The 22153-nt window shown below is 42.1% G+C and overlaps 1 long non-coding RNA gene and 1 pseudogene across 1 annotated transcript; both read right to left on the bottom strand.

Moving 5' to 3' along the window:
• Positions 1-3825: 3825 nt before the first annotated feature.
• On the bottom strand, positions 3826-4772 carry LOC143715559 (olfactory receptor 6N1-like; annotated as a pseudogene).
• A 6726-nt stretch (positions 4773-11498) lies between these two features.
• On the bottom strand, positions 11499-18466 carry LOC143715558 (uncharacterized). The gene is made up of 3 exons (XR_013195814.1): positions 18269-18466; positions 17085-17243; positions 11499-11664 (listed from the first exon to the last, which is right to left on the bottom strand). It is a non-coding gene; the product is annotated as an uncharacterized LOC143715558 (long non-coding RNA).
• Between the last annotated feature and the right edge of the window lie 3687 nt (positions 18467-22153).

Genomic DNA, 22153 nt, shown 5'->3' with positions numbered 1-22153 from the left:
GCAATGTTGCTATCTGGATAGCATGTTTGCTATATGTGTGCCTGGGCCTGCTTTGCTGAATGGCTTAACATCTAGTGGCTTGACTTATGTGTATCTGGGCTAGTGAAGCCCAAAGTTATTTAACTAGTTACTTTAGCAACGTGAACCTGGTTGCCATACCCTTAGGTTTGTTTAACTATTAACCTAAACCTGCTATGCCTGAGCCATATGTGCCAATATGGCTCACACTTATCTAATTAGAACTTGCACTATGTGTGATTTTAACAAAGGATATAACATTGCAGGCTTGATTGTTTCATGGATAAATGCAAACCATTGTAGGCAGGCAGTACATTTTGATCTTGGGATGCACTTAGGATATCACTTCAACTGTTCAATCTCCAGCACAATATCAACCCTTAACAGGGGCGGCGCCAGCCGATTTTGCCGGGGGTTCAGCCCCGAATGTTTTGAGTCAAGCCCCGAATGTAATGACTGTCACTGAGCAAATATAAAACTGGACAATATCCTGTAAACGCCCAAAATCATAAGTTGCTTTATTTCATTGCGCTTTGGCTTTGTATATACTGCATACAGCCTGTAAAAATAGACCTTAAAAATAATCTAGCCTATAGAATACATTTCTTTGCTGTCGGTAGCCTATGGGCTACTCCGTTTCTTCCTCTCTGTTGAATATGCAGCAGCAGGTAGGGGAGGAGCTATAACAGTCAACCGCAAGAGTGCGAGTTGACAACTGAGACAGTCAGCGAGCAGGAAAGAAAAAATTAAAGAAAAATTAAGCAAACGAGACTTTGGGGATTTTTGGAAAGAAGTCAGTGGGTAAGAATTCAGTTTTTTTTTTATCCTTAAAGTCTGAAGATAGATCATCATCTGGCTGGCTTTCACTGCAGGCCTATGTGTTTAACTAGCTAGTTATTACCATAGGCTAACGTTATACGTTAGCACTTGTACTGGCATTTTCTAGAACAGAATCTCCTCTGGATAAAAACACAGGAGAAGAAGAAGCTGAAACAAGTGATCGAAGATTGCTCACTCCCTCAAATATAAAATAACGTGATCATCATCAAACATTAAACAGTGTGTAAATCAAAAACCTGCTTAATATTATCAAAGGGGGACCACCTGTCCCGCATTTTGTGAAGCTGTGAAGAATGTGAAGATTTGTTGTCCCGCGTCACGCAAGTCATAACCAGTGTGCCGCATTTTAATTTTGTCTGCATCATTTTATTTAATCGTCCTTTAAATTACAATTCTAATGTTGCCTTTCTTTATGAAACTTACCAACATTCAAGTGTTGATAAAAAAGAATGCATGAAGCTAATGAAATGTCTTTAAAATTAAAGTACAGTTAAAGGTATTTTTTAATAAAAAATAATATCTACATTTGAACATAATATTATACTGCAAGTGCAAAAATAATGCATAAATAGTGAACTATAACAAGTATAAGTTTGTTCACTTAAAGAGAACTTGCAAGTATACGCAGTATAAACTAGTAGTTTACTGAGAGTACACTTCAGTGTGTACTTTCATAAACTAAAAAAATACTAATTGTGTTAAAATAGTAATCTACTACTACTATTAGACTTATAAGTTCACTTGTAGTACAGATGCATTACAAATGAGAAACCTAGCTGTGTACTTAAAGTTTACTACTCTTACACTTATAAATACATTTAAACGAATAATACTTCTTCATAAAATGAACTTGAAGTATACTTCTTTTTAGTAAGGGTAGCTAGAAACATTAGTTTTATCCCACCACTGCACTGATTAATTTCCTTGCTTATCAGGTGTTGTTTTCTCTAAGGATAACCAATAAGCATTAACATAACATGTATGTGTGACTTGTTTTGTTCTATTAGTTGACTTGTAAATATACACTTTGATTAAATGGTTTTGTAGAGGGTAGCAAAGATGAGCTGCAGACTGGGGAGGAGCCAGCAACAGCAGCTGTGCCAGGATCAGACATGGAAACTGGTAACAATTAATCAGTCATTTTACTTTGGAGAAAGTAAAGTGAAACATTGTTTATACCAATGATCCTAATAAAAGTTTTTGACAGATGTACATTGAGAATTATATACAGTTCGATGCCATGGTGTGTCAATGAACGTAGACTAAAGTCATTCATGCATTGCTTTAACTTAGGATCTCATTCATCATTTTGACTATTTATGTCAAAAAATAAAAATTATTTATATTAAAGGGCCCCTATTATGGCATTTAAAATGTTCCTAATATTGTTTTGGAGTCCCCAAAAACAGTTTGTCACGATGTATTGGGGGTTGAAGAAGGACTCAAAGTCATAAGCTCCAATTCAAACAGTTTACTCGAATAACTCACACAGGTACAGATAGGCAGGAAGACGGGCAGGAACACTCGCAAAAACACCAAAACATTTACACAAGTACCGACAAAGACTAACTGAACAGAATGAGACTAAATACAGATACAAATGAACACTAACGAGGTGAGAACAGGTGACACAGATGATGACGAAGAACAGGTGGGTAATGAGGGAGTGAGTTCAGGTGTGGAGACACAAGGGATTTTGGGAAGTGTAGTGAAGACAAAGAAAGGATGGTGCAGACAATGACTGTGACATAACACCGCCCTTCAAAAAGACGCGACCTCCCGCCGTAGAACATCAACAGAAGTGGGGGGGTGGGCACCCTAAAGGCTGACCAGGGCGTGGCTTAACAGGGTACAGGAAGCCTCCAGGGCGGAGCAGGATGAGCAGGCGGCCGTGTCGGTGGTGAGGACAGGTGACACAGATGATGATGACGAGAACAGGTGGGTAATGAGGGAGTGAGTTCAGCTGTGGAGACACAAGGGATTCTGGGAAGTGTAATGAAGACGAAGACAGGATGGTGCAGACGATGACTGTGACACAGTTTTACATGCATGCAATGACAAAAAACACTTTTGTTATCTTATAATATGCATTTACTTTTACCTGATTTGCTCGGCGACTCCCTTATGAATCTTTCAAAGATTAAAAATTTCCAAACCCCTCCTTTGCGTTATGCTAATATGCGTGATTGGTCAATGTGTGTGTGCAGAGTGTATGTGTGTGTGCATAATGTTAAAGATGTATTTTGACTGAAAGTAAATTGTTACTGTTATAAAAATAAATAAAAAACTCTTCGACCCCTGTATTTACATAAAATGTTCTGGGCTAAGCCCCGGATGTCCTTCAATGCTGGAAACGCCCCTGACCCTTACCTAAGCTTTTACTACTCTGCCACAAAAACAAATCAGCCAAACTCATCAATGCCAAAGTTATGGAAAATGGACATACACTCACATCTCAAGGTTTTGTTGTTATATTAAAATAAATTGAATTAAATGGCTTACATTTAGAACCAAAAGTTCTCAATTATCCCTTTTAGTTTGTGAATTTAGCTTACCTCTCATTCATCACAAATTATTAGTTCATGGACTATAGTTTTTTGGTCAGACTATCATGCAATGTAAACTGAGCCTTTTGAAAAATAATAGTAAAAAATCACCAAAAAAAAAAAAAAACGTTCTTTTGAAATGCACATGAAATTCTTTAAAGTAAATTTTTTAATTAATTTCAAATCATTATTACAGTCATTTTTAAATGCATTATTATCAGTGTATGACGGTTAAATTACATTAAAGGAACATACAAATTGTGTAAATTTGATATATATATATATATGGCATTTTTTTGTAATATGGCTGAAAAGAAAAACCAAGCTATCACAATTTGTCTTTTGTCCAATTCAATAAAACAATTTTCATAGTGTTAGAAATGTCTAGGAAATAAAATCTTTGTTTGTGACCAAGTAATATTCAATCAGATATTTCCACTTCTTTTTTGAAAAGCAGTCTCATGACTTCCTTCCGTAGTCTTGTCAGATTTAGTCCATAAATGAGTGGGTTTAAAATGGGTGGTATGAGTAAGAATTCCAGGGCCATGAAATTACGCAAATCTTGTGGCAAACTCTTTGAACCATAACGAGTGTACAGCACATCAAACAGCAATGCAGCTGTCACATTGAGCAATGCAAGAAGATGTGGTACACATGTTTGTATGAATTTGTGCATGCCCTCTATTGACTTTCTGCATTTTTCAACCAAGTAAATATATGAGCAAAATATTAAAATTGCATGTCCAAAATATATCAAAATTATTACATACCCAATCACATTATTTGCTATTGTAGAAAAACAGGAAAGTTTAACAACTGACCAATTTTCACAATATAGCTTTTCAATACTAGAGCCACATAATGTTAGTCTTGATGTTAATACAATTACAACACACATGCAAAAAATGGAGAAAGCCAGCAGAAAAGTATACATTCAAGAACCCTCTGATTGGTCATTATTGAATTATACTCCAACGGTCTACATATTGCCACATACCTGTCATATGCCATCACTGTTAATGTTGAAAAGTCACACAGAACAGATGAATAAATTACAAATATCTGAATCAAACATCCAGCATAAGAAATCACATGATACTGGGATAATAAATCATACATGAATTTAGGGTAAAATCCAGAAGTGCCAAAAAGTCCATTTACACACAAATTACATATAAATACATACATCGGCTCATGAAGCTTCTTATGCGAGATTACAGTGTAAATGATGGTTACATTACACAACACAATTAATGGATAATACAATGCAGTCAATGAAAAAAACACAAATCTTTTCCCCATCATTTCATTTAGTCCAGAGAGTGTAAACACCAAGACAATGGATTCATTCTCTAGTGGTTGCTGCATCTGGAATGATATGCAGAGTCTTGTGATAGTTATATCATTATGCACATTATAATACAAATTAGTTGATTTGAAATTAAAAGTTAGATCATTTTAAAAAATAATCATTATAACCATTCAGATAGTCTGCTATTTATTCCTGTTATATAAACAGAAGTATTCAGTACTCTAAAGGTAGCATATGGTGGTTCTTCAAAGACGCAAGCAATGAAATAATTCAAATCTTACCACAATCTCTTTTTGTTAGTTTGACAGTGTTGTGAAAGGTTGATCTGGTGATATATATGGAGACTATTCTCATGCTAATTGTCTTGTTTGTGAACACTTGTGAGACTTTTCAAAAGCTCTCTTGAGAATGTTTTTTTTTTTTTGTCAGTCAGTCTGTTTTTTTTTGGTCAGTCAGTCTATACTAAAAATGTCATTAAAGTAATATGCAAATGAGCACTTCATTATATATCATTCTGTTACATTATATTATTAATTATTGGAAATAAAAATCCCTGAATCTTAAAACTCAGATCTTTCAGTGAAGTAATTATTGCTTATGCTTTAGGTAAAAGTCTAGCAAATGTAATAACCTCATTATATAGTTCACATTGCATCTTGCATACAAAATAAATAAATACATTGTCTTTGTAAATTTCTTGTTACAAAATATTTGTATTCCAGAATTTTGATTATAATCACAAGAAATGCATTAATCATAAGGAGACAAAAATATTAGCTATAAGCTAGAGCAGAGATTTTAAATTATTAAATTAGGTGTCAATATTACAAGAAGTGTGGACAAAATCTGCTCTCGCAATTTACACTTGAACGCAAATGGAGACGATGGAAAAACTTATGGAGAGCATCAGCTTTTGTTTCTGCTCTGATAGCCGGAAGACCACGCATGGTGAGAGTGTTTTAGAAATCAGGAATGGTGAGAGAACATAGCGCTTGGTAGGTTTTTCTTCTTCAAACCAAATTTATGGTCTAGGTTTACAGATTATCTCACAGAATGTTATGAATATTTGAAAACATATTGGTTGCACTTTTTTTTACGTGCACTTACGTGTACTTAAAGCGTCCTAACCTAAGAAAGTACTGGGTAAAATAAGGTAACTACATGGGTTATGGCTAGGTTTAGGGTAGGTTAAGGGTTGTAATTACAATAAGTTTATAGTATGTACATGCGGAAAAAGGACATTGAGCTTTATTGCCAAGTATGCTTACACACACAATAAATTTGTCTTGGTGACAAGGGCTTCCAGTGCATAAGGGAAATACATACTGTACATAGGACTTACACAAAAATGAATTATAACACAATAATTATATTACAAAGAAAACAAAATGTAAATAATGCAGTATAGTACAGTAATAGAAATATAGAGAATATATGTATATATATAATAGTTTTATGAATGTACAGATATGTTATTTATACAGTTTAAGATGTTATTTACATTGCATTTTATGTACAATTTTGAGACATTATGTACAAAATGATACACTGTTAACCCTTGCTGTAAAAAAGGCCAAATTCTGACAGTATCATACCATTTTCCATCAAAACAGTAATATACCGTAGAAAACAATGCATTCTGGGTAATATTTGTCATATTCGAGAAAGTAGTCTACAGGAATATACTGTGAATTAACAGTGCTCAAAGTCGACACTCAGAGACCGTGTTCCAAATCACACCCTATACCCTCATTCACTATTCTCTACATTAGTTCACTAATACTGTATAGTCCACTTGAATGAAAAGAAGTGAGTGAATTGAGACACTGATGAACACCTGATAAGCAGAATCACTTAAAGACAGAGAACCAATAACAGAAAAAAGAGAAACACAAGAACTACAACTGACTTCCAGACACACTGAGTGTTGAAAAAAGTTTACAAAACACTTTAACATTATTTCTTTACCTACATGTACAAAAGTTATTTTTTGAGAATTAACAGATATTTAGTTGTTAATGTTTTATTGAATATTGCTATAGTTGCCTATCAGTCGCTCACTCTTGACGTACGCCGTGACTGACTAATAGGAACTTTGCTAGAGAGGACAATCTACTTCGAGTGAAACTAAACAAGCCAATGCACATTGGCATGCAATCATTCCCCTGTGGGGAAGCTGCCTCTGCCATGCACACCATGCAGGCCAAGGCACTGAAGGACCTGCAGGGGGTTGATCATGATCCACAAGTTCTCCAAGAACTTGGTACCGCAACGGACCTAGCGCTTTGTGCGATGAAGGTCACAGCACGGTCAGTGGGTCGTGCGATGTACACCTTGGTGGTCCAGGAACACCATCTCTGGCTGTGTCTGGCTGACATGAGGGAGACCGACAAGTTCCAGTTCCTTAACTCCCCGGTGTCCCAGACTGGTCTCTTCGGCGATGCAGTTTAAATGGTAAATGGACTGCATTTATATAGCGCTTTCACAGACCCAATGGCCACCAAAGCGCTTTACATATTTTCCTCACATTCACCCATTCACTCACTCATTCATACACCGATGGCGGTGACAGCCATGCAAGGTGCCATCCAGCTCATCAGGAGCTTTACATATTTGCCTCACATTCACCCATTCACTCACTCATTCATACACCGATGGCGGTGTCAGCCATGCAAGGTGCCATCCAGCTCATCAGGAGCAGCTGGGGTTAGGTGTCTTGCTCATGGACTCCTCGACACTAGGTCAGGTGGAACCGGGGATAGAGCCACCAACCTTCCGGTTTGTAGACAACCTACATGAACCACTGAGCCACTGCCGCCCCACTGCCGCTGCTGCCTCCACCCCACCCCCCGTAGCTCCTCTGTCTGCTCATCGCCAGGGGCATCCTCCTGCGTCTGCCCCTGCTCCCGCGCCGCAGTAGCAGCCTCCACCTAAGCGGCGTCATGGAGCCAGTAAAAGGCAAGCCGCCTCACCCGTCCAGGCCCCCACCACGAAGGGCGTGAAAGCCAGGAGTAAGCAGATAACGCGATAAAGCCTGTCCCTCCAGTCGATATGAGGTCAGGGGACTACAGTCCCTACTTCATCGTACCCAAGAAAGGCGGTGGGTTATGTCCGATCTTGGTCCAGTGAGTTTTGAATCGGAGTCTCCACAAACTACCGTTCAAATGCTCAGGCAGAAACGCATTTTCGAATGAATCCATCCCCGAGATTGGTTTGCAGCAATCGACCTGAAGGACGCGTACTTTCACGTCTCTATTCCTCCTCGACACAGGTCGTTTCTACGCATTATGTTCGAGGGTTGAGCATATCAGTACAAAGTCCTGCCCTTCGGGCTGTCCCTGTCCCCCCGTGTCTTCATGAAAGTCATGGAGGGGGTCCTTGTTCCCATGAGAGAAAAGGGCGTTCGCATCCTCAACTATCTCGACGACTGGCTCATACTAGCACACTCTCGAGATCAGAGATTCGGTCGCACAGACAGCGTGCCTCACAGAAGAATGTGCTCAGTCGTTGCTGAACTGCTTGAACATGTTCAAAGGCAGGACGGCGGTCCCACTGAAATTCTTTCAGAGGCTCCTGGGGCATATGGTAGCAGCAGCAGCAGTAACTCCGCTCAGCCTGCTTCATATGAGACCACTTTAGCACTGGCTTCACAGCCGAGTCCTGAGATGGGTGTGGCATCACAGAACTCACTGGGTGGAAATCACACCGACGTGCCGCCAGACCTTCAACCCGTGGTCAGACCCCTCGTTCCTGCGGGCAGGAGTCCCCTTGGAACAGGTGTCCAGGCATGCTGTGGAATTCAAAGATGCCTCTGCCACAAGCTGGGGTGCCACGTACAATGGGCATGCAGTGTCAGGGTGCGTGGACGGACCCTCAACTGCATTGGCACATAAACTGCCTCGAGTTGCTAGCAGTACATCTCACTCTGAGCCGCTTGAAAAGGCCGCTACAAGGCAGGGACGTGCTGGTCCGTACGGACAACACTGCAACCGTTGCGTACATCAACCGACAAGGTGTTCTACGCTCCCGTCGCATGTCGTAACTCATCCGTCATATCCTCTGGAGTCAGAAGCATCTGAGGTTGCTTCGAGCCATGTATGTCCCCGGTGTGCTCAACCGTGTGGCTGACGAGGTATCACGAGCTGTGCTACCGGGAGAATGGCGACTCCAACCCCAGGCAATTCAGCTGATCTGGAGAGAGTTCGGGGAGGCTCAGGTAGACCTGTTTGCTGCCTCAGAGACCTCCCACTGCCAGATGTTTTACTCCCTGACCGAGGGAACACTTGGCACGCACGCACTGGCACACAGCTGGCCCCGGAGCCTCCGCAAATATGCGTTTCCACCAGTGAGCCTACTTGCACAGACTCTGTGCAAAGTCAGGGAGGACAAGGAGCAGGTCTGTCTGGTGGCTCCCTATTGGTCCACACAGACTTGGTTCCCAGAACTCTTGCTGCTCTTGACGGTCCCTCCCTGGCCCATTCCTCTGTGGAAGGATCATATGACTCAGAGACAGGGCACCCTATGGCACCCGCGTCCAGACTTCTGGAAATTCCATGTCTGGTCCCTGGATGGGACGCGGAGGTTCTAGTTGACTTACTCCCAGAGGTACTTAACACCATCACTTCAGCACGGGCGTCGTCCACGAGACGTGTGTGCCCCCTGAAGTGGAACCTGTTCATTGAGTGGTGTTCTTCTTGCCGAGAAGACCCCCGGAGATGTTCGATAGGGTCTGTCACGATCACATAGATGGCACAACATTAGGAAATCATAACCTGGTAGTCAGGTTTCTTAGGGGAGCGAGACGATTAAATCCTCCTCGACCCCCCTCCATACCCTCTTGGGACCTCAGAACTCAAAGTTTCAGGACCTCTGACCAGCTCTTTGTCTGTTATGGAGGCCAGCAGAAGGGAAAGGCTGTCTCAAAGCAGAGAAAGGTGGATAGTGGATGCCATCGCCTTGGTTTACCAAGCACAAGGCATGCCCTGCTCGCACAGGTTGCATTCTCACTCCATGAGAGGCGTTGCATCCTCCTGGGTGCTGGAAAATGGCTCCTCGCTTATAGATATCTGTAGAGCTGCGGGCTGGGCGACACCTAATACATTTGCTAGATATTATAGCCTATGTGTACAGCCAGTCTCGTTCCGTGTTCTCACCCTAAATGGGTAGAAGCACTGAGAGGTCCAGCTCTGTTGGCTTGCTGCACCCTACTATGCACCCTTATTACTCCAGTGTGAAAAACCTGTTGAGTCCTCCAACACCCTCGGCCCGGACACGGCGGAGCATCCGGTGCCAGGCCTTTACGCGCACACGGTTTGTGTTTGGAGCTCCGTCGAATTGATTCATAATCCTTGATTTTCTACTTTACACTCCTTTATAAACAAAGCATTTTCTATTTTTTTCAGCATGTGAACATATCCTGAACATATCAACATTATAGGGCGGGGCCAATGTGGGCCCAATATGGGCTTTAAATATGGGCCCTAGATGGGTTTGTCCACGGGTTGCACAATAGCCCCACCTTGATTAGCCCACATAAATCTCATATAGAATCTGAATGGGGCTTATGTGGGGCCCAGCTGGGCAACATACATGGGCAACATACTGCCCCCACTTTATGAAGCCCACATGTGATATATGCCCAGTATGGGTTTTTCATTGGGTACTGGATGAGGTTTATGATGCATCTGGCCTAGAAAGTGTAATTATGTATTACACATAAAGTGTAATTATGTATTAATTATACTTTTTATGCTTGATTGTCAAGTCACCTTCATTTATATAGTGCTTTCTACAATACAGATTGTTTCAAAGCAGCTTTACAGTTAAAAGTGAAAATTTGTAATTTACCTTATGTATTTATGTGATGAATTTATTTGTTTAGAATAGATAACCGATAAAAGTAACATTATTTCAGTTTGGGAAATGTCAGTTTTCAGCAAAAATATTCCACTGTTCATTCATCTATAACATCACAAAACATGAAAGGTGCAATTTGAAAAATGAAATAAAAAAACTGCAAAGGTTCAGTATGTCAAAATGTTTTATTACACTTTAATATTTTATAAAACTTTCAAATACATGTTTTTTTTTGGTATAAAATCATCAAAAATCACATTTGAACAAAAAAAATTTCAGAAGATGAACGAAGGTCTTCCGTGTGTGCAACGACGGTGAAATAACCCTTTAAATGAACACGCTGACTATTTGGGACTTTAGCTCTTTCACCATATTCCCCAGAGTTAGATAACTCCATACACAGCCTTTCATGTCTGTGCGTGCCGTAACTCTGTCTGACGCACCCACCACTAGCCTAGCTTAGCCCAAAGACTAGAGGTAAACGGCTCCAGCTAACATACTGCTCCCAATAAGTGACAAAACAATGCCAGCATTATCCTATTTACATGTTGTGATGTGTATAGTCACTGCGTATACAAATAACGAGGCCACATGAGACACAGCCATCTTCTAACCGTATACATACTGGGAACTATATTCTCAGAAAATGTTATTTGTACACGCTGTGACTATACAAATCACAAGATGTAAATAGGAAAATGTTGCCGTTGTTTTGTCACTTATTGGGAGCGGTATGCTAGCTGGAGCCTTTTACCTCTAGTCTTTGTGCTAAGCTAGGCTAGCGGTGGGTGCGTCAGACAGAGTTACGGGACGCACGGAGATGAAAAGGGTATGTATGGACTTATCTAACTCTGGGGAATACGGTGAAGGAGCTAAAGTCCCAAAAAGTCCACGTGTTCCTTTAAAATACTTAATACTGTCTTAAAAACAGCACAAAAAATTCTCACTGTGCTTGAGATGGTCTTTTCTCTTGTTGTCCTCTAATGGCTCTGTTTCCACCCCTGTCTCTAGCACCAGTGAACCATTTGGTGAGAGCCTTTTCTGCCTGTTTCTGGTTGACTTCTTTGGTCAATGAATTCTTCTTCAATCCACCTGCATAAAAGTTTTCACACAAAATTCCTAATATTAATTCCAAATTATGATCATGATTAAAATATGATTAATCATGCAGCAATAGCGTGTGTATTGTTAAAAGTATTACACAAATGAAATTCACTTGACTTATGCATAGGAGTACTGTCACGGTTCATAAATTTATTGATTCCTTCTTGTCTCGTGTTTCTGTTGTTATCTGTGTGGGTGTGTGTGAGTGGGCGTCACCACTCCATTCTGCTGATCAGCGATCCTGCTGATCAGCGCTCCAGCTGATCATTATCCACCCACCAGCTGCAGCTCATCCCATTCCCTATTTATACTCACTGTTTTTGTACTCTCATTGTCAGATCGTTGTTGGATGTCCTTCGTTGTGTGTGGTTATTCCTTTCCTGTCGGCGTGTCAACTCGTGTCTTGTTTCGTGTTCCCTGGGATTATCACTGCCGTGGATTACCTCACTTCACCTGGACCTTCACTTCACTTCACTTCAAGACTCTTCACTTGGGACCCTGACCATCTTGTCCCTGCGCTACCAGTCTTGTTTTGTGTCATCTGACCGTGATCGTTACATTAAAGATTCTTCACTTGCATTATTGCTTCTGTGGTTTTTTCCGTCACAGAACGATCTGACCTGTAATGGAAGCAGCGAGTGAGGTGAGCCCGTTGGAGGATTTCATTAACTCCAGCATTCAGCGCATGGAGACCCAGGAGAGGAACCTTAATGAGACGGGACGCGCTGTCCAAGTACTGGTGGCGCAGGTGTCCGAGCTCACCCAGCAGATACAACAGCTACGAGATCCCACTGCGCCCCCCGCACCGGCCGTTCCCCTCATTCCAGCTGAGGGAGTCTCCCAGTCAGAACCCCGCCTACCCATCCCACAGACCTACGATGGTGAGCCAAGTTTCTGTCGTGCTTTTCTAACACGTTGCTCTATGCACTTTGCCCTGCAGCCTCGCACATTTATCCAGGAGAGTTCGAAGGTGGCTTTTGTGCTCACATTACTGACTGGGAAGGCTGCTCTCTGGGGAACGGCGGTGTGGGAGAACCAGGATCCATGCTGCGCCTCGTTCCAGACACTCTCCGCCGAGATGAAAAGAGTTTTTGACAGGGCGGTTGCCGGGAGAGAGGCGGCTCGGATGCTTGCAGAGTTACGACAGGAGGAAAGATCAGTATCGGATTACTCCATCGAATTTCGAACCCTGGCGGCAGAGTGTCACTGGAACGAGGAGGCGCAGTGGGACATGTTCCTGCATGGGCTGGCTGACCGCGTTCAAAAGGAGATCTACGCCCTGGATCTCCCAACATCTCTCAACGGACTCGTGGATCTGGCCCTTCGTGTGGACGCACGCTTATCGAGAGTGGAACGGAGAGCACCCACGAATCGGGCCAGGGGAGGAGCTGAGAGCCCACGATCCAGCGGCGGGGACGCGGTCAGCCCCGTCTACGATCACGAGCCCATGCAGGTCGGGCGAGCTCGGCTTTCCCGGGAGGAGAAGGAGAGGCGGAGATCCCAAGGACTATGTCTTTACTGTGGGGCCGCGGGACACTTCGCCTACAACTGTCCCGTAAAAGGCCAAGCCCGACAGTAAGGTTGAGGCTACTGTCGGGTGGGATCTCCGCTGCGAAGTCCTCATCTACATCGACCCTCCTCCCGGTAAGACTAAGATGGTCAGGCAACAATCACGACTGTCAGGCACTGGTGGATTCTGGGGCAGAAGGTAACTTCATGGACCATGGTTTTGCTCTAAGATTTAACATTCCCCTTCTAACACTCACCAGCAGAATAGCAGTTCAGGCACTCAATGGTCAAGATCTTCCTACCATCTCCCTCATCACCGGACCCATCACACTCACCACATCTGGAAACCACACTGAGACATGTTCCTTTTATATCATGAACTCACCACTTGCACCCATCGTTCTCGGACACCCTTGGTTAACTGAACACAACCCCAAGATCGACTGGTTAAAGAAATCTGTGTTAGAATGGAGTGGTAGATGTCATGAGTCCTGTCTTGTGTCTGCCTGTTCGTCTGTTGCTGTCTCTGTGTTTCAGGAGGAGGCAGTGGATTTATCTAACGTGCCCGCGGAGTACTCAGACCTGAAGGAAGTGTTCAGTAAGTCTCGTGCTGCTTCTCTACCTCCTCATCGTCCCTATGACTGTGCTATAGATTTGCTGTCAGGTAAGTCTCCGCCTAAAGGCAAGTTATATTCACTTTCTGTCCCGGAGAGGGAGGCTATGGAGAAATATATTTCTGATTCTCTAGCATCTGGGTTCATCCGTCATTCTTCTTCTCCAGCGGGGGCGGGGTTCTTTTTCGTGGGGAAGAAGGACGGATCTCTGCGACCTTGCATTGATTACCGAGGGTTGAACAACATCACGGTAAAGAATACCTATCCTTTGCCGTTGATGTCTTCAGCCTTCGAGAGGTTGCAGGGAGCGTCTATCTTCACGAAATTGGATCTACGTAATGCTTATCATTTGGTCCGCATTAGAGAGGGGGATGAATGGAAGACTGCTTTTAACACCCCTAGGGGGCACTTTGAATACTTGGTCATGCCTTTCGGGCTGTCCAACTCCCCAGCAGTCTTCCAGGCTCTCGTCAATGACGTGCTGCGAGATATGGTCGATCAGTTCATTTATGTCTACCTGGATGACATATTGATATTTTCATCTTCTCTCCAGGAACACGTGCAGCACGTCCGGCGAGTGCTTCAGAGGCTGCTAGAGAATGGGCTTTTTGTCAAGGCGGAGAAATGCGTTTTTCATGCACAGTCTGTTCCATTTCTAGGATACATTGTGTCGTCTGAGGGAATTCGCATGGATCCCGAGAAGGTTAAGGCTGTGGTAGATTGGCCAATCCCGGATTCCCGTAAGGCCCTACAGAGGTTTCTGGGATTCGCCAATTTTTACCGGCGTTTTATTCGTAATTTCAGCCAACTAGCCTCGCCTCTGATCGCCTTGACCTCCCCCAGAACTGCGTTCAGGTGGTCAGACGCTGCTGAGACAGCGTTTGCCAAACTGAAGGACCGCTTTGTTTCGGCCCCTATCCTGATTACCCCTGATCCATCACGGCAGTTCGTGGTGGAGGTCGACGCGTCAGAGGTGGGGGTAGGAGCGGTGATATCTCAGCATTCTCCCACAGACGACAGAGTTCATCCATGCGCGTTTTTATCCCATCGTTTATCCCCTGCCGAACGCAATTATGATATTGGTAACAGGGAGTTGTTGGCAGTCAAGTTAGCGTTGGAGGAATGGCGTCACTGGTTGGAGGGGTCAGGGGTACCCTTTATCGTCTGGACCGACCATAAGAATTTGGAATATATCAGAACTGCCAAAAGACTGAACTCTAGGCAGGCTCGGTGGGCACTTTTTTTCGGACGTTTTGACTTTACTCTCTCGTACCGCCCGGGTTCCAAAAACATCAAACCCGATTCTTTGTCGCGCATTTTTGATCGATCCGAACGCCCGTCTACTCCCGAGTGCATTTTACCGGGGAATCTATTCGTCTCCACACTCGTATGGGAGGTCGAATCGAGGGTCAAGAAGGCCTTAGAAGGGGTAATGCCTCCGCCCGCCTGCCCACCGAACCGTTTATTTGTGCCAGAGGAATTAAGGTCTGACGTTATCCAGTGGGCTCATTGTTCCAACGTGGCTTGCCATCCGGGAGTTAACCGTACTAGTTTTTTAGCCAAGCAACGATTCTGGTGGCCACGTATGGCTCGTGACATCCACAGTTTTGTTTTGGCTTGCTCTGTCTGTGCCACTGGTAAGACTTCCAATCGACCCCCAGATGGGTTCCTTCAACCGCTGCCTGTCCCTTCGAGACCCTGGTCCCATATCGCTCTAGATTTTATCACCGCCCTCCCACCCTCTCAGGGTAACACGGTGGTTTTAACCGTGGTGGACCGATTCTCGAAGGCGACTCACTTTATTCCCTTACCCAAATTACCCTCAGCTAAGGAGACAGCGTTGATAGTCGTAGATCACGTCTTTCGTATTCATGGCCTCCCGACAGACGTGGTCTCCGACAGAGGACCCCAGTTTGTGTCCAAATTTTGGCAAGAGTTTTGTAGATTACTGGGAGCGACTGTTAGTCTGTCCTCAGGGTTTCATCCCCAGAGCAATGGTCAAACCGAGAGAGCCAACCAAGATCTGGAAAGGGTGTTACGATGTTTGGTCTCCAAGAATCCTTCCTCTTGGAGCCAACAACTGTCCATGGTGGAGTACGCCCACAATACGTTACCAGTGTCAGCTACGGGCCTGTCTCCGTTTGAATGTAGTTTAGGATACCAGCCACCTATTTTTCCCAGTCTGGAATCCGAGGTCGCGGTTCCCTCCGCCCACGCCTTTGTCCAGAGGTGTCACCGCACCTGGACTAGAGCCCGTGAGACTCTACTCCGGGTGGGGGAGCGCACCAAGGCCAAGGCCGATCGCCACCGGTCAAAGCCTCCCGTATACGTCGTTGGTCAAAAAGTGTGGCTTTCTACTAAGAACATTCCTCTCCGCTCCGTTTCTAACAAACTTGCTCCCAAATTCATTGGCCCGTTTACTGTCACCAAGATCATTAGTCCGGTGACAGTCCGCCTCAAATTGCCTCCAGTGTACAGGAGGATTCATCCCGCCTTCCATGTATCCAAGATCAAGCCCGTGTTTTATTCTCGGATTAATCCGCCAGTCCCGGTTCCTCCCCCGCCGCGACTCGTAGAAGGGGAACCCACTTATTCGGTAAATCGTATTCTGGACTCAAGGCGGAGGGGACGCGGATTCCAGTACTTGGTGGACTGGGAAGGTTACGGTCAGGAGGAGAGAAGTTGGGTACCGGCTAGAGACATCCTGGATCATTCCCTTATTGATGATTACAATCGACAGGTAAGGGAGTCTGGGAACGCCAGGAGGCGTTCCTAGGAGAAGGGGTACTGTCACGGTTCATAAATTTATTGATTCCTTCTTGTCTCGTGTTTCTGTTGTTATCTGTGTGGGTGTGTGTGAGTGGGCGTCACCACTCCATTCTGCTGATCAGCGATCCTGCTGATCAGCGCTCCAGCTGATCATTATCCACCCACCAGCTGCAGCTCATCCCATTCCCTATTTATACTCACTGTTTTTGTACTCTCATTGTCAGATCGTTGTTGGATGTCCTTCGTTGTGTGTGGTTATTCCTTTCCTGTCGGCGTGTCAACTCGTGTCTTGTTTCGTGTTCCCTGGGATTATCACTGCCGTGGATTACCTCACTTCACCTGGACCTTCACTTCACTTCACTTCAAGACTCTTCACTTGGGACCCTGACCATCTTGTCCCTGCGCTACCAGTCTTGTTTTGTGTCATCTGACCGTGATCGTTACATTAAAGATTCTTCACTTGCATTATTGCTTCTGTGGTTTTTTCCGTCACAAGTACAACAATAAAACACTTACCGTATATGACCTCAAAAAGGCGCAGATCTTTAAATCTCTTTTTGCCATGACGGCCAAACAGACTGTACTGGATTGCCACTTTTTTGAAATTAGGAATCTCATAATCCTTCTTGTTGCATCATCCAGTGAAGAACCACCAACATCTGCAACCATTGCAACCTAAGTACAAACAGACAGAATGATCTGTAGATGATATGCGTAAGTCAGCTTCAGAATGATAAAAAATAAAAACCAACAAGCAACATGAACACTGATCATGAACCTACAACACTAGACATGAATCTTGGGTCAAGCAACTTTTCATTCATAGCTTCCACTTCTTCTGTTGTTGTTAGAGGGAAGACAGCTTCTTCAGGAACATTGGGCAATGACTCATGGTTGTGCTGCTTAAGCAAAGCATTCAACATGTTGCTATGCACTCACTGAGTCTCTTTCACTTCCTCCAGGAGGGTTAAAAGCTTGATGAACATAGCATAATAGGTGGTGGCGATTCTCTGACCGACAGGTCCTGCAGCAGTGGCTCAGCAAAACTAATTTCCCTATGTTAAAAACATAGCCTTACAATGTAACAAAATATAAAAGAAAAAAAAAAAACGGTTGAACATTTAGGCCAAATATAAATTTAATTATTCTATCTTTGTTCAAAGTAAATAAATAGTGCTTTTATTCTTTTGGCTACCATAGTGTAATATTTAACAGTATCATTCACCATGTAGACTTCACTGTATAGATTATACATGGTTTCTTAAAGCTACTGTATAAAAGATGATACAAAAATGGAAATTCTGTAATTATTTTCTAATCCTCAAGTTGTTTTAAACCTGAATGAAGTTATTTATTCTGTTGATCATAAAAGTTATTTTGAAGAATGTGGGTAACCAAATAGTTGCGGGTCCCCTTTTACTTCAATAGTAGGAAATAAAATACTATGAAAGTCAGTGAGTACCAGTGAGTACTTGGTGAGTACTTGAGAACTTGGTTAACCACATTCTTTAAACTATCTTCTTTTGTGTTCAGCAAAAGACAGAAACCAGCGTGTGCTGTCTGTCACTTTAAGACTCATGTGTGCATGTAATATACAAACACAAATTTGGTTTTCTCTCAACTGTTTACTTTCACTTTAGACATAACTGACTGTTTATATAAACCATTTGTGTATTTGACAATATTAGCACAAAACCCACCTGTAGGAGGGAATCTCTGTGCGGCTGGTCCGGTGTTTGATGGTCCTGTAGGAGGGAATCTCTGTGCGGCTGGTCCGGTGTTTGATGGTCCTGTAACAGTAAATCTCTGGCGGTCAGGTCTGCTGGTGACGACGCTCTGGGTGGTAATGTAGTTGAGTTGGCTGGGTGGGGTGGGTGCTTGTTCGTCCTCACTAACAGTGTCTGATTCTTCATTTGTGTCAGAAAAAAAACGTTCTATTTGGCCTAAACAGATATTTGAATCAGAAAAATCTGTAAAATTGGGGTTCTTAAACCTTAAGCAGTTGACATTAAAGGTACATTTCAGTAAAAAAATCTAAATTGTCATATATTTACCAGCACAAAAATGTAAGGTAATTTCTACCAACTCTTAGTTAGCATAAAATAAATTTAAGTAAACAGAAGGTATGTCGATGTTTTGAATACATCTGTCATTACATTTTCATAAAGTTTTTATTACAGCTTGTAGCAAGTTTTTTATTTGTTGTTCAGTAAGTTCTGACAATAAAGAGAAGTTTAAAACCACGATTTACAGTCCGGTTTCTAAAATGTTTAACCCTTCTTGTGCTCATGAGAAACGTTTCATGTGAGCATGCAATAGTTTCTCGTGCGCACGTGTTACAGTGTCCGGATTATGTATGCTATAACCTATAGACTAGAGCATAGATGTGCATGTTTATTAAAGATATATCTGCCTTTCTTGTAAACCAGTAAATTTAAAGCGGACATAAACCTGGCGTAATATTGGAGATATACTGCCCTAAAGAAAACCAAAATTGTAGCAAATAGTTCTTTTTAATAATCTGTCCGAATCTATACTCTCGTTTTCTTTATAATAAAATGGCAATGGTGCACAAAGGAAATAGGTTATAGTATACATAATCTGTACACTGTAACGTGTTGCAAACTTTTGCAAAGGGCTCTGAAGAAAACAGTAACTTTTAGTGAATATTTTGACAGGGCAAGTCTGTATAGCTCCTAACATTCTGGCATCACTTAAAAAATAAGTTTTTACTTAAAATCTTTTGCGCTTCTTCGGCATTTCAGTGTCGGTTTGTAAATCTGAGGTGTCCTCGGCCGTGCTAAATTTACCTCTTGCTGCACCATATGTTTCTGTAAAATAAAATAAAAAACATTTAGGGAGAAAAAAAGCTTACCATCTGGAATCTTTTCAAGCAAATGATCCTTTCATGTTACCTGCATTTCCTATAATGCGTATGCTATACTTTGCCCAGTCTGCTCCAGGAGTTATTTGTTTTTTTACAGCCTTGCTGATACAGATAGTTCTACCAGTAGGCCAAAAACAGTAATCTCTTGTGGTTCCAGTAATCCAGCTTGTAGGGATGACATCAATGACAGTCCTTTCATCGGCTGTAAATTCATCAGTGAACTCCACAACACTAAAATGGGACATTCTGAACCATGAACATATAGAGTCAGTAATCATGCCGCTGTGGCAAAGCCACATTGGTGGAAGAACTAGTTTTTTTGAAAGTTGTGCCTCTGGAACAACAAATAACTGGCCAATAAGTCCCGAGACGACAGTAATTCCCAATTTTGAAGAATTGATAGGATAAACAAAAAAACAAGTCCCTGCATTAAAAAACTCACATACTGCAAAAATGTCTGCTACGGAAGAGACCAAAACATTTCTAACAAGGGAATCTCTGTTATCAATTCCAAAGCAGTTGTTTCCTGGAGAGCAGCTGATGATCATTCCTTTGTATTGGCATTGCTTAAACTGTGTGCATGTGGAAAATCCTGGTGGAGTTGGACCAGAGAAATGCGGCTGTTCTTCAGATATTCCTTTTGTGTGTCTGTTAAAAGTTTGTCTCTCACCCACACGTCTCACAATTTTCTCAACCGGATTTTGAGGTCTCCTAACCATCCTTTTCAATTGCCCCAAGTCATTTTAGAATGGAAAGCATGATACAGAGTCAAGAGCGCCATATTTACGAGCATCTTGTGCCAAATGTATGAGACCATGTTTGTTATATACAAGAAATTCATTCCCATAGATTTTGGCAAAAATAGTTACAAAACATTTCAGCAAGTTTTCAGCATAATCACAATAGTTAGTGCACAGATCCGGACTCAAAAGAATTCTCATGGCAACTGATAAGACTAAAAAGTTTCTATATATACGTTTAGGAAATGTATTAAACAATACAACCGGGCCCATGTATAACAAAAACTGCCTAAATTCTGTAGCCTTTCAGTGGCTATATTCGTAAAGTGACCGTGGCTTTCTTGAGATATTCCTAGGCAAATTTTGCCTAAGTAATTGCAGGTTTTCAGATACAACTGAAAGAAGACTTGATGAAATTCTACATGTCAAGGGTCCCTTGACCCATAGTGAAACAAGTTTACGGAAAATTCCTAAGCACACTAAATGCATATAATCAAGAACAAAAGATGTAACTAATCCCACTCCCAGGGCTTCTTCCATGTCTGGGTGCACTATTTTTCCATTTAAATAAACACCAGACTGCACACAGCGTTCACAAGAGCTGTAACCTGAGTGACCTTTTATACATTTAAGAAAAGCTCTTGCTGGAACATCACATATAAATGCATCAGGCAGGGGAACACAGTAATGTTTCTCATTGAAGTGCAAGCCTTCCTTTGTGAGTTTTTTTTTAATTCCTCAACGACATCTTTCATGTACTCATGAACTGATGGAAGTTTAGATGGGCCAGCATAGAGACTTATCATATACACGTTTGATCCAGGTAGCTCCTTAATTTTACCATGGATGGGCCACAACTGTGCACTGGAGCTCCTGAAAAGCGGTATTCCATCAACATTTAGCCTGAGAGTTAATGTGTCTGTGAGTTCATCTTGTGCATTGGTCAGCTCTGCACATATTGCGTTACAATGGCCAAAATTATAATAACTCCCACTTCCCATTTTTTTTGACTTCACAGTCTTTTAAAGTAGACATAAGTGTTCTTGGGTCTTTAGGTAAATTAAGAACTTCCACTATAAGTATCTGAAGTAATTCTGACAAAGCAGACTGAGAGATATTCCGACTAGCTTGCCCATTCAGCCAATTTTGTCTTCATGTCAAGCTAAGGCTCTATTTCCTCTTCATCAGTATCTTGAAATGAGTAATTTGTTTTATCACTATCCAGTGTCAAATTCAGTTGATCCAATTTATCATTGTCAAAATGTTCTTTGCTGCACAGTTTCATCAAGAACTTCCAAAGCATCCACAGCCAGGCTCATTAAATGTTCTTGCACTTTTGTTTTGATTCTTCGCCGTGTAGTACGTGTACTTGCACCATAGTATTCCATTTTCTAAAAACAAAATTGCGAATAATTTACAAGTGTATACATATGGAATGACCAATGATCTAAACATCATAATTTAGAAATTGTTTGAGATCATAAAACTAAGCCTATACTTACTTAAGTACATACAGTATCTTAAAGGGGAAATCCGATGAAATTCTTTTTTTTTTCATTTATTAGGTTTCTGGCGTGTCTTAGTGGATGTGCTCCTTTTGATCACTTTTCCTGTGACTTATTTATTTGAACAGTTTCTTGCTTGTCTAATACAACACATATATTGAAGTGTTAAATGAAAGTGTATCACCTTGTAGCTGGATTATTTGCTTCTTGGCCACTCTTACTGAATACTTTTTTTCCTTATGGAATAGAACAATGAATTAACACAGACACACACACACACACACACACACACACACACACACACAAAAAAAAAATTTTGGGGTCAAAAAGGGCTCAAAATTTTATTTTTAAATGCCTTTAATAGAAGTCTGGTATGGTCACTAAGGATGCATTTATTTGATCAAAACAGGAAAAATTCAGTCAAACATGACTAATATAATGGCATTTAAAGTA

The sequence above is a fragment of the Siphateles boraxobius genome, unplaced genomic scaffold (genome assembly GCF_051911475.1).
Source record: "Siphateles boraxobius isolate OS27281-9 unplaced genomic scaffold, OSU_SipBor_1 6, whole genome shotgun sequence".
Taxonomy (NCBI): Eukaryota; Metazoa; Chordata; class Actinopteri; order Cypriniformes; family Leuciscidae; genus Siphateles; species Siphateles boraxobius.
Note: the sequence above shows the minus strand (reverse complement) of the source record. Positions and strands in the feature narration are given on the sequence as shown.